Below are 17,617 nucleotides of genomic sequence, written 5' to 3'. Positions count from 1 at the left end.
GCAAGATCTAGCCTCCATTCATCCTCCAAGCCCAGCGTCTAGCATTTTGGTAGCAAGTTCATGAATAAAATTTTGTTTGCAGGTTTTTGGAAAAATTTTGAGACCCAAGGCCTAGCCATCCAGCCCTTCCAACCCTAGTTTGGGCAAAGAAAGGCCTCGGCCCCCCTCTAGAGGAGTCGTCTAGCCTCTTGGAGGCCTTGCCCCCCCCCCCTCCTTTAGCCCCTGCCACAACCTTTTAGGGCCCTTTTCCCTAACGGCAGCCCTTTAGGGCTAGGACACAACCCCTAAGGGGCCTTCCCTCCTAGTCGCAACCCTATTTGGGGCAATTTTGCCCTAGTCGCAAGCCCTAGTGGCCTTGCATCCCTAGTCGTTGACCCTATTGAGCCTTTCCCTTCCTTCGTTGGGGTTCTTGTGGGGTTTTGCTGCTTGCATTCATTTCAGCCAAGTTGTGGGGTTTTACAACAGTTCTTCAGCTAAATTTTGTGGTTGTAGGCTTGGGACACCATTGAAAATTATTTTCCATTGGTTTATGGTAATTTGAATCAAGAATTGAGTTTATTTGGCTAACACTTGGTTTTGCAGATTAACTAGCCTCTTGGGCTAGGGTTTCAAGGGCCAAAGTTGCCAAACAAGGCCTCAACCAGCCATTAGTGCCCTAATTCCAGTCATAAGAGGGTTGGTCTATTTGTTTTCAGCTAACAATTTCTGTTGCAAGTCATTGGCTCAAGTCCCAAGTCAATTGAAGGACAACTAGCCACCAAACTAGGCCTTAAGGCCTAAGGGTTTGCTCACTTTCCCCACATTTTCCTTGTTGTTCTGTTCTTCAGTTCTGAATTTTTTTGTTACAGCAGTGTATTCAATACTAAAACACTCTAAATCTAAGCCTAAATCCACTAATCAATCACATAAGACATTGAAAAAATAACCTTAAGTCACTAAAGATCAAATCTTGGGATCATATTGATTGCATACAAGTGGATTTAGTGAATTGTTTGTTAAATTTTCAGATCTGATTCATATGCTACAGCCATCTACATTTAGCCTACAGCAGTAATTAAGTTCATAATAGTGGCATGATAACACATTGGCAATCATATTCCATCATTATATTGTCACTTACTTTCATTGGGCTTGCACTTATTGGCATAATTCATCATTTTCTGAAGGTTGTAATATTAATTTAACATCTGATATAAAAAATTGCAGCAATGTAATCGGATTTTGTAGGTTGACGAAAGAAGGGAGAGAGGCCAAGGGACAACAAGAAGGACTGGAGAGCAATGGCAACAGCAAAGGCAGTCGTTGCAGTTCTCAGCCAAAGTGCCTTGATCCCAAACCTGCAAACTGAGCCGTCGATGCTCTTTCACTCTAGCCGTCTAGTTATCAGATCCAGAGCGTGCTATGTCTCTCCTCCCCGCCGGCACCAGACCCTTACTACCACGCCCCTGAAGAAAGACAAGCCCTGGACTGGATCGGGCACCACTTTCAATCTGTCTGACGCTGAGGATGACCTTATCTCTGCTCTCGCAGTACAGACTTGGATTACCATCAAAGGAAGGGGCAGTAGTGGGATTGAACCCTAGACGCAGGTTCTGATTGTTCCCTGGGGGTTTCGGAACCATGCCTTAGATCCGGTGTTTTCTGCAACTACATGGCCTCAAATATGGGTGAAATCCCCCCTATTAGGAAACACTGCAGCAGAAGGCCCCCTATTTTGGCCAGATCTATACCAATATACTCAAATCCGAGGGCTACCACAGCTGGATGATAGGGAGAAAGCGTTGGGGATGCGCGGCAAAGCAAGAAGGGAGGCAAACATGCTGGACAGCAGCCCAAACTCAGAGAAACAAGACTCAGACAGTGCTCAGATACGCCACGAGCCGTCAAATCTGGACCCCTGGACAGCAGATCGATCCTTCCCTCAGACGGATCCACATCCCACTGAGGTGGACGTTTTACAAATCTTCGCGAGGGTTTTTGCAACCACCATATCTGCGTCGGTTCAGGCGAATGGTCAAGGGATCTATGGTGTTAATAGCACCGGAACCAGCAACCTATATGATCCAGAGGTAAGGAACAGCAAGCCCTTCTTATTATTTAAACACAATCCTGAGTCTGGCCCCGCTGTTCATGCATGGGCACTGTTCGGATCTGGGTCAACCTATCATGCCAAGGAAGGTGAAAAAACCCTCAGATTTGTAAACGATCTAATAAATCTGGTACACAAAGGTCTAATCTGCCCACCAAAAGTTCAGATCTGGGGGCAGCTAAGTGCCAAAATAACACCCTGTCCTGCCCCACAAGCCCAAATCGTAGGAGAGGGTCTGAAAGGCAAGTTGAACAGTGAAGAACCAGCCGTATGGAACAGGCCGTCCTGGGCAGCAGATCGACGTCTTCCACAGTTGGACACATATTCTATAGCGACGGATCTTACACAGATCTTCATCAAAACTCAGGCAGGAAGGCATTACTGTCTAAGGCTCTGGAAGGGCAGCAGGATCCAGGATCTGAGACTCAAAATACAGAGCCTCATTGGCATACCAGCGCATAGGCAAAACCTAATCTTCAGGGGATTCAGCTTACAGGACAATCATACCCTCCAGGACTACAAAATAATAACAGACTCGACTATCACTATTAATCTCCGTCTGCGGGGCGGATGTCCTGGAACCAGCTCAAAGAACACAGGCTCTTTCAAGGATGCAGTTAAGGGTAAAGGGCAAAAGCAGTCCAATCCTTCAACTGCCCCTGAACTCTCTAGGCCATACATCGTAGAACAAAAACCTGAGAACCCTGCTCTTACCATTGCAATACCTGAGGTAAATTCTATATACTCAGCTCTATGTTCCGACGCAGTCATCTGCAGATTTAATGGTTTTTGGCCTAGATCTGACGTTCTGCATCAATGGATACACACCACTTGGACAACAAACTGCGAAATCTACTTATGTCCCAAAGGCTTTTTTATAGTAAGATTCAGTTCTGAACAAGAAAGGGATCACATCCTCAACCAGGGGCCATGGTTCTAGGGCAATGTTGGGCTCTTCATCACTCTGTGGTTTCCAGATTTCGACGCCAACACAATGGTGGTATCAAATATGCCAGTATGGGTTAGGCTGCATAACCTCCCTATACACTTCTAGCACCATAAGGTTTTAATCGCTATAAGAAACACCTTGGGTAAATTTCTAAAGACCAACAATGACAGACTCATAAAGGGAATCTTTACTTTCACCAAATTTTGTGTCGAAGTAGATCTCAGCCAGGGACTACCAGAAAGTATAACACTGAACTTTAACAACACACAGTGAATACAACCCTTGGATTATGAAAACACAGCATTCTGATGCCGCGGGCGTCTACAAACAGGACACTTGCACAGTACATGTCCACAGGCAAGAAACACCCCCAAATGGAACAAGCAGCAATAGAGAAAGACTAAAGGATGGCAACATACAGAGCCATTAGTAACGAAAGTAGATACAACAGAGGCTACAGAATACAATTCAGAAGAGGATGAACAAATAATTCAGGACAGCACACTGAAAGAAGAGGAAGACCCCAGTAACTCTCTGCAGCGACAGAGCTCACAACCAACAGGAAAGGAAACATCTAGTAACAAGAGAACTCACAGCTCAGAAGGATCCGAGTCGGATAAGGACTCTCCCACAACTATAACAAAAAATCAGCTATCCATTGTAACTGCTACCCCCAACACTGGAGGATGGCGGAAGGTGGAAAAAAAGGGAGAAAAGTATAACTTTTTCATTCATTATTTTTTATTGGTTTCTGTGAAAACCGGAACAGCTCTTTTGCATATGCTTTTCAGCATCCACAATATGTAATTTTGTCCTATGAATAAAATTACGTTTTTTCCACAAGAAAAAAAATTGCAGCAATGTTAAAGTGTTGAAGCTCATCTAATTTCACTTGATTATTGTTCCTTGTACTTTGTGAAACTTGGATAAGCATTTAAGAGTGTAATTGGGTGATTTTTCTACTGCTGCAATCTTATGTTTATTGGTTGATCTATAGTTCTCTTTTGCACCATTAGCATCCATTTTCACTCTTGCATCCTCACACACGTGTTCTAATCAAGTTGACAAGTGTTTAACAAGTTTGGTTAATTGCTCTAAGTGATATTGTGGGATAACTTATAAGTAGATACATTGCTCATTGGTGAATTGGATATCTCTTGTGGATCTCATAATCAAGTTTAATCATAAGTGTGATAAGAGAATCTAATTGTGTATCTTGGCATATTGGTTATTCATTGACTATAATCTTGAAGTTGCTAATTGTATTGAAGTAGCATTGATCTTGTCTTTTAAGCAATTGTCTATTGATATTACTTGTCACATTTTCTGGCACTATTAAGCTTAAGCATTGTCTCTTGTGGTTGAGGTTGTTTATTGTTTAAGTACCTTCATTAAAGATCATTATAATTGAACACTAGAATAATTAAGTGATCTCACTTTAAGAGCACTCACCCGTCTCTTTCACTTGCATACTAGGATTAGTATCTTGCATTAATTAATCTACTTCCAAGCTTAAGCTTAGTTGATAGAGAATAGGACCACCTTTCTCACCTAGCTTGAGGAGCCTAGTACCTCTTTAGTGGTTAATACGGTGACCTTGAAGTCATCAGAGCCACAGTCTCTACAGCGTTGGAGGCATCGGGTGGTTAGAACCTAAGGGGAGGTAGCGTTAACCAGGCCCTAGCCTATTTCTCTTTGGCTTCTCTCTGACAACCTACTCTAGAGACTAGCTTCAAAACAGTTAAAAGAAAGCATCGGGTGGTTAGAACCTAAGGGGAGGTAGCGTTAACCAGGCCCTAGCCTACTTCTCTTTGGCTTCTCTCTGACAACCTACTCTAGAGACTAGCTTCAAAATAGTTAAAAGAAAGGATACATCTAGAGTAGGCATATAACTAAAATAAACCAAGACTTTGCATCTCACCTAGATTGTAGGATTTGCATCTCATTTAGGATAGTGGAGCACCCTTAAACAATAGTTGTTCATCCGGTAACTTGGTAATAATTTGTTTTAAGCAAGTAGTTGACTCCATTTAAGGCACTAATCTTCATAATAAATCTAATCAAATCACTTAACTTGCTAATTCAACCAAGTTGCTAGGCCATTCAGTTATGTCTCCCGAATTTGTTAGTTGCCAACAATCTTCCATCTTCACATTTCATAGGGACTACCCCCCATAGCTTGTTGTAGGGAGACAACTTGAACGAAGAAGGCGAGGATCAGAGTGACAACCCCCTCCCTGAGCATTGTCGCATCTTGCCTATACATTTTGGGCGACAACAATACCAAAGTTGCGAAGAAAGTGCGTAAATGCAACAATGTACTCAAAAGATTTGCAATATATAAATATCCATAATAGGTAAATAATATATGATGCAAGAAATGTACAGAAGATATGAGATGATGAGAATGATACAAATGAGGGCCCGCATATACACCTAGGCAGGTGCTCTTTCACAAATGGTCATGTCCTTGGAGACATGCCTCTTCAATACTAATTATTAGTTAACCAATCATTATTCATTATTATTATTATTTCTATTTTATATATATATTTTATTCATAATATGCAAGACAAATAATTTGAGTTTAATCACCTAGAGGAGACAATTGGGATTATTATTACATGTTTTGGATGCCCTTTATCAATTGCTAATAATCATGTTTTGGATGCCCTTTATCAATTGCTAACAATACAAGACTCCTACAAGAAGTCACTGGCCATACTTCGTTTAAGTTAGTATATGGTCAAGAGGCAACAATACCTTTATACTCTACCTCTTACAATTAGGATTGCTACAACTATGAGGTTGGACAAAGGAAGTGTGAAGTGTAAACACAAGACAAATTATATGAGTTAAATCATCTAGAGGAGACCCATCACCACTCCCTACACTGCCAAGAAGTTGAGAAGAAATAGCAAAAGGCTTGCCATAAATAGCACATTCTAAGAAAGAATTTCAAAAAATGAGACCTTGCATCTCTATATGACAGTAAAATTAAGGTCACGTCTATAGAACAATAAACAACTTGGCTAATGTGTATGTGCAACTCAAGAAACTTGAAGGTTTTGTGCTATGCATAGTTGTTGATGGCACCCAACTAAGGAAACGCAATACTTGAAAACCCCAACATTTGTGTATGTGTGTGTGCATAAACAAAAAATGTGAAATCAGGAGTTGGTTAGGGATAGGGTGGTTGCAACATGGTGAGAGAACCAATGTTGCACAACTCAGCCTCGTATAAGACTCGTCTGGCTATTGACTCGACAACTCGTATAAGAATCAAGGAATAGTATAAGACTCGCAAAATACAAAAAAAAACTTAAAATATCGTAAATTTTAAGCACAAAAAAGAAACTAATGATATTTCCAATCCTTATAAGTTATGAGGGTCTTTTGCGGATCCACGGGTCTTGAAGAGTTTTGGACAAGTCTTGGAGGGTCTGAGTCTTATAGGAGGGTCTTGGCCTCTAGACTCATTTCGGCATTTGACTCATGAAGACTCACGAGTCTTCAAGAGTCTTGTAAGGGTTGTGCTTCACTAGAGAGAACTATTATTACTACTGAAACTCCATCTTTCTTTGCTAAAACTTAGCATTGTGCATTGGCAGAATTATTGAAAACAAAAGGATGATGATTGATTTGGCAACAAAAGATGAAGGATAGATGGAAACACGGAGGAGTGGATTGTTGAAGACAAACAAACCCTTAATTGAAAGACCTTGTTTTCATACATAGAAGAAAAAAATCGAAGAACATCTCAGCCCCCAAATAAGACAAAGAAGGCTCCCATGTAGCAAGAAGGAAGTCAAATTATTCTTTTTGAGGGATCTTGTGATTTTGAGACCACAAAGTCAAGATTAGATGGATTGGAGATTGCTAACTAATCAAAAGGCCTTGTTGTCCTCTAGAAAGCTAGTTATCAAAGACATTATGGGAATAATTCCTCCTAAAGATAACAATAAGTTGGATAAGGATATGCAAGGCCCTCTATGGCAGGATTGGGGTTGGAGATTTGGATAGCAGCTTCAACAATATCATATCAAAAGTCTTTACTCTTTTGCATCGAAAGCACCCTTTATCTCCTATGTTAAATGCTAGATGGACTTCCTCTGATCCCGAGGAATCAGGATCAGTGATTCGCTGCTTCCATAGTGTTTGGTCACTCCACATCAGTTGAAAGCTCTAGGTTGTGTTTGGTTACTTGTTTAATAAGGGATTCCATCCAAAGCCCACTTTGCTAAAAGCGAGCGGATAGATGGTCTTTGCCTCTGTTGCAACCACCTAAAGACCTTAAATGCATTTTATCAGAGTGCAAGTTTGCTAGAACTTTCTGGAAATATGTTCTAGATCAGTATTTAGGTCTGTTTCAAGCTTAGCTTCTTTGGCAAGCAGAGTTCTTTGGTGACTCAATCCATTGTTCTTTATCGCTTCACAAGAATTTGGGATTGTCTTCATATCACTGCTTTATTTACCATCTAAAGGTATGATCCAAATATGTGTTCTGACGAAATCAATTCAATCCAATATTTTTGTCACTCTTGACAACATGAAATGCATATGGAATTGTCTACCAAAGGCTATCTTCTAATTAAGGATGCCAAAGAGTTAGATGCATTAGTTTATTCTGATTTTATGTCAGCTTTAATAGCTCTAAGTTAAAGTATATAAGACTCAATTGCAATACCCTTCACTCTTATTATCAGTTTTCTTGTAAATATTCTCTTGTCAATCAGACATATTTTCAAAGAAAAATGATGAAGCATGCAAGCTAGAGAAAATAAAAATAAAAATAAAAAAGAGGGAGAAAATAAGAACAAAGCAAAAAAAGACATACAACTCACACAAATGAATAGTAAAGCGAAAATGTAAGGAATTTGAACTGCCAGTCACCAGTGGATTGGTATGAAAATAAAAAGAAGGGGATCAACAGAAGCAAATTGGTAGGATAAGTATTTGACTGTAGCTATAAACATCGAGATGAAGGCTTTGAATTTTTCGATTCTTTGGAACAAAGAATTGAAGAAAAAAATCTACAATTAACAGAATCAGCATCAAGAAGATCAAAGGCGAAGTTGAGAGCATCATCAACAAGAAAAGAATGGTAATAAAAGTTGGAAACATCATCAACGGTGTAATGAACAAAGTCAAAACCAATCATTGTCTTGACAATGAAAGAAATCAAGTCAATGTCAATCACCCCTCTAATGGTAGACAGAATAAGTCAACGTCAATGACCCCCTTGACGAGGGGAAAAAACAAGTCAACGTCAATGATACCATCGACAAGGACAGAACTGAAGTCACTGTCAATGGCATGAGAAGCAAAGTTGATGTCGATGGTGCCATCCTCAAATGATCAACCAACATAGGAAAATGGCAAGTTGAAGTTGATGCACCGACCAACAGAGCACTCATCGACGAAAAAGTGAGAAATGGCACATCGATCAATGAGACAATGACCGTCAGAGCAACACTCAACAGTGCAGTGACAAACTGACCAAAAACCAAGGAAAACAAAATATTTAGTAAAGATGTCAACACATTAATAGTATAAAACCTTGACCAGCAAAAGTTTAGTTACCTCAAGTTCAAAATTCTGGCATGAAGGTAAAGGCTGCAAAGTTTATCATCAATAAATACCATAGAGGGAGACCTTCACTGCCAGAGGACATTCTGATAGATGTTCATTGTTGACCTAATTCATAACATCATAGGGCTGCCAAAGAAAGGATACCCAATAGCAACCAAGGTTGCCAATGCAGCATTAATAGTCGAAAGGTATACTAGAGATAGGAAAGCCAGCCACAATTCAAAATGTTTGCAGTTGAAATCTATCAAGGAGACACATTGAAAATGAGTAGCAAGAATTGTGTTAATGAGCCTTTCCAGTACAGGTAGATCTTCAAATGCTACTCTATATTATTTAGAAGTTGTAAACAAAACAGTAACCTAGGGTTATCCATTCAATTGATCCAAATATATAGAATGTTTATTCAGACAAAATTATGAATAATGCTAAGCCAAATCCAAGCCAATTAAGTTTCCATCTCTTCTCATTCATATAGCCATGCACAAATTCAACCTAAAAACATCCTTGAAACTACCATTTCACCTCCATAGTACTCAGCCGTAGATGTATGCCTGCTTTCCCAGAAACTAGAATGTTAACAACATGTAACCATCCTCTGAAAAGCTCTTTAATGACTGGTTGATTAGACTAAAAGCTGATGGAGCCAGAGTGAGATGCCAAACCTATATTAGAAGAAAACTCAAACTTGTGGTCCATGTTCAGTAGTAGCCCAACACAACAAAAGTCCCGTTATAAGGTGGAGCTAGTGAATCCACTAAATTTGAGTACTACATTATAAGGGAAGAAGTATTTAGCAATTTATAAATTTGTCCAGACAGATGGATTGTAAACGTGGCATTCCTTCCACAATGGAAATTGACATAGGCTCAAAAGGAGATGAAGGGCAGGAAGAAGATGCATCAAAGGCATGTTTATGTACACTGGCCTTTACCACACAGGGTTCACCAACAAAAAGGAAAGGGAAAAAGTTGAAAGCACTTAGTGGAGGGAAGAAACCAAAGCCTCCAGATGAGGTTGACTTGGAAGAGGTGTAGGTCTTGAAGAAAACTTATGTCCTGAGGGGGGTACCAATGGGCATGGAGAGGTAGAAAAAGAGGAAGACAGAACAAAAGAAGATAAGACAGAACTAGAAAAAGGGAATAAGTAGCAAATGAAATGGACACTGGGCTACCCTGCACAATCCTGGTGGATGAATTGACTACAGGCTGGTCATTTTTGGACTCCATACACAAAACAAAGATGGCCAAGTTAAAACAATAGATAGAATTACAGCATGCACAGAAAGAAAAGGAGAGATTTAGGCATTGAGAAAGAAACAAATTTCAGGAGCATAAAGAAAAAGAGAAATAACAGCCAGAAAACAAAGATGGCCTAAAAAAGACATGAAAAGATTACAAGAAGAACAAAGAAAACAAGAGTTGGAAGAGCAAAGAAAAATCATTACTGAGCAAGACGAACAGAACCGAGAAAAAAATTAAAATTAAAAAAAAATCAAAAAGTGGAACTTAGACAAAAAAGGGCTGGGAAAAGATAGATAAGCTGGAGAGGCAAGACAGAAGTTAATTCATGAAGAGTGGTAGAAAAAAGAAACAAAATTGAGGAAGAATGGCAAATGAGGATGGAGGAAGAAGAGAGGCAACAGAAACTAAAGGAAGCAGAAGACAGGATGAAAGAAGAAGAGCTAACCAGGACTAAAAGAGAGGACGAAGAATTGCTAAGAAAGAAAATAGGAGGAGATAGAGAAAGGAATGAAAATAGGAAAAAGCAAGAGTTTGAAAGGTTAGCAACAGAAGAAGAGCAGAGGAGAAAAAAGCAATCGAAGCAGCTGTAAGAAAATTGAATGAAGATAAAGAGAGAAAAAGAAGCAGTCTCTAGTATCTACCATTCCATCACACCAGCTAACTCTACCATCTTCAATAACATCATCAGACCAACATTTTCATCAAAATCAAGACAAATATCAGCATACCTTAACAGCAGATCAACAACAATGGCAGACTTTAGAGCCTCTACAACAGCAATCTATAGCATTTAACCAACAGGATCACAATCTTCAGAACCACAGCAGCAGCAATCTAAACCTGAAGGCTAGAAAGAACAGAAAAAATTTATCCACATCAGCACCAGCAATATTTACAATGACAGGACAGTGGACAAAAATGTTTTCCCTGAAAGACCCGTTTAGTAGTGCACAACATGGCAGTGGACTTAGACACCAAATAACATATTTAGTCGACCACATCATCAGTAACAAAAGAGATTGAACCTCTTATACAGTTGAACACACAAACAGCATCATCAACAACAGCAGTGAGAGAATTATTGCCAAGACCAGCCAGCAGCATTATAACACTTTCTAAGGGTATCATTGAGCCTGAGACTACAACAGGTAAGACTGTCTATGGCATATTTGCCAAAGATTAGCAGATAGAGATGCAGATACTTTAAGAAACGATATGATTTATAACGCTGATGAGAGGTGGTCTACAGTTGCTTCAGAGCATGAACATAGGAGGCACTCTCAAGTTGCTTCAGAGCATGAACACTCCACGGCCCAGCAACAATCAAGTTGTTGAAATTGAAAGAAAAGGTAAAAGACATTCAAGGAAAACCAGATCGAGATGAGAGGAATTGGCCCATTACACAACTTAGATCTATTGCAATGTCTTTAGCTCACCAAATGGATGAAAAGGCAAAAGAAAGTCTGCAGCAGGAAAAGGAAAATATTTTAAAAGGAAAAAAAAAAAAAAAAGGCATCCTTCAGGAGGAGCTAGAAAAAGAAAATCAGAACTGCGATATGAAATTCAAAAGGTATAGCAGAAAATAGAACATTTATAAGTAGAAAAAGAATAAGTGAAGTTAAGAAAATATGACATTAACAAGAAAAAGAAAGTCTGCAGAAGGAAAAAGAAAATATTCAAAAAAAAAAGAGTTAGAAAAAAAAAGTCAGCCTTCAGGAGGAGCTAGAAAACAAAAATCAGAACTACAATATGAAATTTCAAATTCCAAAAGAGAACAATAAACTGTTAGAGAATCAATTGGAGAAAGTCCAACAGTCAAAGGAGTAGCTTCATAACCAGCTGAAAGATTTACAAAGTTTGGCCACTAGTAATCATCATTGATCAAAAAGGATATTAACTCAGCATTCATGAAATGTATTGCCATAGCAGCCATTGTAATCTATTACTAGTCTATCAAGAAATAGCTACAAAACAGCAAGCAATGTCAATAACCCTCTAGGATTACACAACAGAATCAACACCAGAACAGTTAGAGATTATAAGAAACATACCAGGTTTCCACAGAAAGGAGGTGGAACAACTCCAAGCACAGGAAAAACTGGTATGAAAAATGAGCAGCTTAATAATCACCTGGGATTTATTTGAGGACAAACTGAGAGAGAATGGTCATGCTATTTATCAATTATATAAACAGACTGTCCACAACATTTCTCTTGGTATTCTAGCCAACACTCCAACCATTGTTGTCACTATTCCATTACAAGAAGGACCCCCTTGCAGTGTTGCAGAAGCAATTAGAATAGCAAGGGCCTGTGAGCTAGAGGTTACTTCAGCCCAGTTTGATTCAGAATTTTGTACAAGTTCAACAAAGTTTGGTTAAGTTTAACATGCTTGGAGATTTGCATTGTTGAAGTTCAACTTTTCAAAGACAAAAATCCTTCAAGTCTAGAAAAGATGTTGTGGGCAGCTACTTGTTGGATAGTTGTACTCCTTGACCCTTGGAAGTCAATTGATGAGTGCTACAGCTCAACAAAGACATGATCAGAGTCAACTTCGACCTCAGAGTGCAAGATTGCATCAACCACTTTTCCTCAAACCTCACCAATAATGCAAGTCAACATCAACCACAATTTCTTCCCAACATCGACTCAGATTATAAGTCAGTACCAACCATTGATTGTTCATAAATTTATAAGTTGATGTTGATCTTGGTTACAAGTTGGCATCCAGCAAAGTTTGCAAATCGATGAAGGTTTAGTGGACCCATTGTTCATCAATTTTACCAACTTGTTAATTATGACTATTCTACTAAACAAGTCAATGAAGCTGATATTGTAAGCTTGGAAAGCTGTACATGATATTGGAGTAATACAATACTTGTTGTGCCTTTGGTTGCCTTGACGTATACCTTTTTCTCCCCCTTCTATGTGCATTGATATGATATGTTTTTGTGTGATCTTGTAGCATAGAGAGATATATTTGCATGCTTATTTCTCTCTTGTATGAGAACAAAACTAGTAACTTAAGCTTGAATGTAATTGTACTTCTACCTGGAATACAACAAACCAAACATGGAAATTTTCAAAGTTCTTGTTGTTCTTTTTTGTAGCTCAAATTTAAAGTTGTTTCAAGAGTTGGGGCTGGCAAAGAAGCTTATCAGGTGGAAATGCTAGGCTCCAACTACCATTTGGTTTTTAGGGATTTTAATTATCTAAAAAGCCTCTCTATAACCCATTCAAGCCTTTTTTGCTTAGTCCCTAATTCACCAAGGATTGAAAACTGGGGATAGACATTGGCAAATGGATTTTGATACTTTCAAGATTCCATTCTCCATTGTACCATAATAAGGAAATGGTTTTGATTTTGTCCCTAGGCCAAATCTTCCTAGTCTTGGGTTTCCACCCTCACAAAGCCCCTTCCATGTGAAGTAAACTAATCAACAACCTTATTAGGACATACCAATTCTTGCTTTATTACCTTCCACATTGTCCGATAGCTTCAAAGGGTGATGATTCTTTATTAGAATAACGAAGCACTATCAAAGTGTCATCATTAATGGTGATTCACTTGATCTAAATTTTAATTTCTTATTTCGAAAACAAGTATTCCATTTCCTTCTGTGGATATGTGTACGAGCCAATAAAGTTTAGTTAGAGGTTAACAACCTAGTGGAGCTCTAGCAATAGAGATCTTCTTCCTATACAACAAGTGGGGAACCCCCCCAATAATAACAAATCGGGCCCAAAAAGGTCCATAGTAGAGTTGGAAAAGGAGGAATGTCGTATAGCATAAATTTCAACAATAGAGGTATTGTCACATGAAACAACCTTACTCTTAAGGATCAAGGCACTAATCTACATTGCAACTTCTAATCTTTAAATCTCGATAGGTTCTTTGTATGATTTTTTACAACAATAATGGCAACTCATAAAGTATTCTATAGACAATTCGCCCCAATTCACCTTAAGCACAATGCATTTATCAAGCCCCAATTCTAAATAAAACCTATATGTCTACTTCCAACATGTATAAAATAGTTCAATTAATATATCAAAGATTCAATTTTAGCAAGATTGCATAAATATATTAATAAATGGAATCCATTCACCATAGGGTACCTATATTGCACAAAAAGACAATACTTGTATGGGATAAATTCAATACATCAATTGCCTTTGGAGAATTTTCAACCTAGCCAAAGGATCACATTACGTAGAGGCACCCCTAAGATGAGGGCCACAGTTTGACAAAACATCTTTTATAGAGCCTAATCTCTATCGATTGTGGGACAACCAATCCCAAGCCCATGTAGGCTTGCTAGGTCTATGTAACATGTTAATCTAGGCCTAGGGCCATTCCAAGCCCAAGAATGGCCTATTGCGATAAAAGAAGCACAAAGCAATAATAACTCAATCAATAAGCAATCTTGAATTCCCACATAGAATGCCTAGTGCTCTCTATCAAAATCCACTACCCAAGGCTAGTCTCCTTTCAGTCCACAAAGATGTGAACAACTAGAGTCCTCCCTACTAGCCTCAAGCTACCTAAGGATTGAGATACATACCCAATATGGAAGTAAATCTCCCTTGCTTCTCTCCTCATCCACCATTCCCCATGTGTGGAGAAATAATGGAAAAATGTGTATCAATGTAGGAAGGTTCGAGGAACAACATGAAGGACGGTGGAAAAAAGGGTCTCTCCCCCTTGCCAATGGTTTTATCTTATAGGGAGAAATTTACTTACCACTTGAACTTGCCACTTGTCACACACACCCCCTCCTAAGGTTATTTTTATTTCCCCTCCTTGAAATTTAATGTGCCTTATTTTTATCAACTATAATTCATGAGCTTCTTGCCCTTTACTACAGCATAGATCAAAAGTTTCTCAACTAATTTTAATATCAAAAGACAAATTCTTCATTAATGAGCACCCGTTTATTTCCAATACATCAAGGAAAACATGACATTGATTTTTACATGGTCGTTTATTAAATTTATTTAGCTAGGGTGGGAAATCAAAGCATTACTCAAGATGAGACATATTATTTAGGCACATAAAGCTTGCCCTTAAATATGAGAAAGCCTTCCTTTTCTATCTTGCAATCTTCATTGTTCCTTTGCATAGTATCTTCAACTCTTGAAATCTCTTTCTTAACCATAACGATGAACTCATCTCGTGCAATCTCCCTTAGTATGAACTATTGAGACTTAGCGTCATATGAACTTATGGCAACTACATATCCCCTCCTAATGGGTGCATCAACTACTTTGTTTCTTTTTCATTTAATATATTTGATTCCAAAATCATACTCATTGAAAAATCCAAGTCGTCTTCTTTGCTTTGCACTCATGTGGTTGAGTGAACAAGTAAATGAGACTATCATGGTCAATCCTAGACTCAAACTTCCTAATCAAAAGGTAGTTTCTAGCTTTCTCTCTCTACATCTTCAAGATATATGTAATGGTTGTAAGCTATAAATCATGGTTTGAATAATTCATCTCATAGTCTTTGCGCTTCCTAAACTCAAAAGCAAAGTACATGGTTCCCTACATGAGCACCCTTCCAATTCCTTCAATCCATGCATACAATCAACTCTTTGTCCAGATATCAAATATTTAGACTTGGGGCATTAATAAGGAACTTCTTTAAAAGGTGAAATTTATCCTCGCACTTAGCCATCCACTCCAACTTCTTTACTTGCTTCTAGAGGGAAGTGATAAGATAGGCAATATTTGGGAGGTTTTCAATAAATGTCTTGTAATAGCTTGCAAGGCCCATGAACAATCTCTCATATGAAACATTCTTAGGAACGGGCCTCTCCACGGTCATTACAATCTTCTAAGGATCAAATGCAATTATGTAGTCCAAATATTGCTTCTAGAAAAAATAATGCTTGCTCAACTTGCCATAAAGCTTACACTCTCTTAACACTTGTCATACTAGACGTAAATGTTCTTCATGATATCCTAATAAATAAGGATATCATCCAAGGACACAAGGACAATCACATCCAAAGGAATATGAACATAGTCAAGAGGGAGGCAATGGTCAACCTAAAGGGTACCACTACAAACTTGTAGAATTCATACTAGGTTTTGAATGTCATCTTGTAGATGTCTTCATCTTTAATCCCAATCTAATATTACCCAAACGTCTACTCTATCTTTCAAAAGGCTTTGGCTCCTCCCATTGATTGAAATAGATCATCTATCCATGGAAAGGGTACCTATTCTTAATGGTCACTTTGTCCAACTACCTATAATCAATGCACAATCTAAGTGTGCCATCCTTCTTCCATACGAAGAGTATCAATGTTCCCCGTAGTGATACACCAAACTTGGTGTGGCCCTTATTAACTAGTTCTTGTATATGGATCTTTAGCTCCAACAACTCTAGTGTACTCATTCTATAGAGTCGCTTGGATACTACCTCAAACCCTAGCAGCAACTCTACAAAATATTACACCTCCCTCTTGGAAGGATGATATGGCAGCTCATCAAGGAACACATAACATATTCTTTTAATGTTGAATAATCTTCAAGGCTTGGTCCTTTGACACTAGATGAGTTTGTAACATTCAAAGATAAAGTTGTCAACACTTTCTCAAATGCCTCTTCACCTTCATAGAGGAGACATGCCAAAAGGTGATAGGCTTAGCAACCCCTAAACCTTCTTTATTGTCTCTCATCATCAATGCACTCAAAAATTTCGCATACCAATCTATTTTGGCTCAAGTAAGTGAGGACCAACCTAGTCCAACTAGGACATCATACAACCCAATGGTAAAATGTGCAACTCTACATGGATTGGGAGCCCACCCAATTCCACTACACAATCTAAAACCATCTCTCTAATTGGTTTCAATATCCTCCTAGGTATATCCATTGACCATGGTGCCCTTAGCACCCTCACAGTAATCCCTACTTAACAAATACATGCAGTGCTATGAAACTATGACTATCTCCTAGGTCTATCAATACAATGGAGTGAAGACCCATCTTACTTTTGCCTCAATCATAGTAGAATGGTGGTCCACCTATTGATGCTTTTGTGTTACATAATTTTTGTTTGTATTGGCTACATCCTCCATAGTGTCTACCTCTTGCATGTTATTGAACTTTCATGTTCAACATTTCTTCTCATGATAACTTTTGGCACAATGCCCCTCCCCTTTACAACAGTAATAGGTCACATCCCCACCCTCTTTTGGTCTACATCAAAAGGTGTGGGCTTGTCATGAGAACGTGGTACTTTCTACCCCTAGTGAAAGTTGAAGGCTTGTAACCCTTCCATAACAAGTCACTTTTCTCCTTTGCTTTCTATTTCAATCTCTTACAAAGATCTTAATGACCTTGGGCCTACTCGTTGCAGTGTTTGGCCTCTTTTATTACCTTAGCTAAGGTTTTCAACCCTAAAATATTGAGTTGGTTCTTGTGAGCAAGATTGAGTCCACTCATCTTTGATATCCCTACTATATGACAGTCTTCTCCTCTGAGTTAGTTTTCCATTGAGCCCATATTTGCCAGAAATGGATACTTCTGCTATCTGTTATGCACTCAAGGTGCAAAAGTTAGGTTAGAGCCAATTTGCCCTATAAATATTAAAATCTGACTGATAGCAGATTTCAACCAGTTACTTTCATAATCATACTCTCCTCTAAGAGACTTTTCCAATGGTTGTTCTCTTGCTGTGAATGAGTTCCTGGCTGCTTCTATGGCTTTAAGAAGTTTGTTCAGAACTTTGACT

General features: G+C 38.7%; 1 protein-coding gene across 5 annotated transcripts in view; it reads right to left on the bottom strand.

Moving 5' to 3' along the window:
• LOC149260944 (uncharacterized) overlaps positions 1–17,617 on the bottom strand; it is a 39,647-nt gene that overhangs the window by 17,555 nt on the left and 4,475 nt on the right. For 2 of the 5 annotated variants that reach the window (XM_089421439.1, XM_089421430.1), the window contains one exon: positions 10,600–10,711. The exons of 2 other annotated variants lie outside the window; for them this stretch is intronic. The gene's annotated coding sequence lies outside the window, so the exon portion shown is untranslated. Of the gene's footprint in view, positions 1–10,599; positions 10,719–17,617 lie in introns of all 5 variants that reach the window. One more of the 5 variants, XM_089421427.1, reaches the window with a different exon arrangement.

This window comes from Pinus tabuliformis, chromosome 6 (assembly GCF_031772625.1).
Source record: "Pinus tabuliformis cultivar Carrire ecotype Pingquan chromosome 6, CPIR1, whole genome shotgun sequence".
Classification (NCBI taxonomy): Eukaryota; Viridiplantae; Streptophyta; class Pinopsida; order Pinales; family Pinaceae; genus Pinus; species Pinus tabuliformis.
This window is presented reverse-complemented; position numbering and strand designations above follow the sequence as displayed.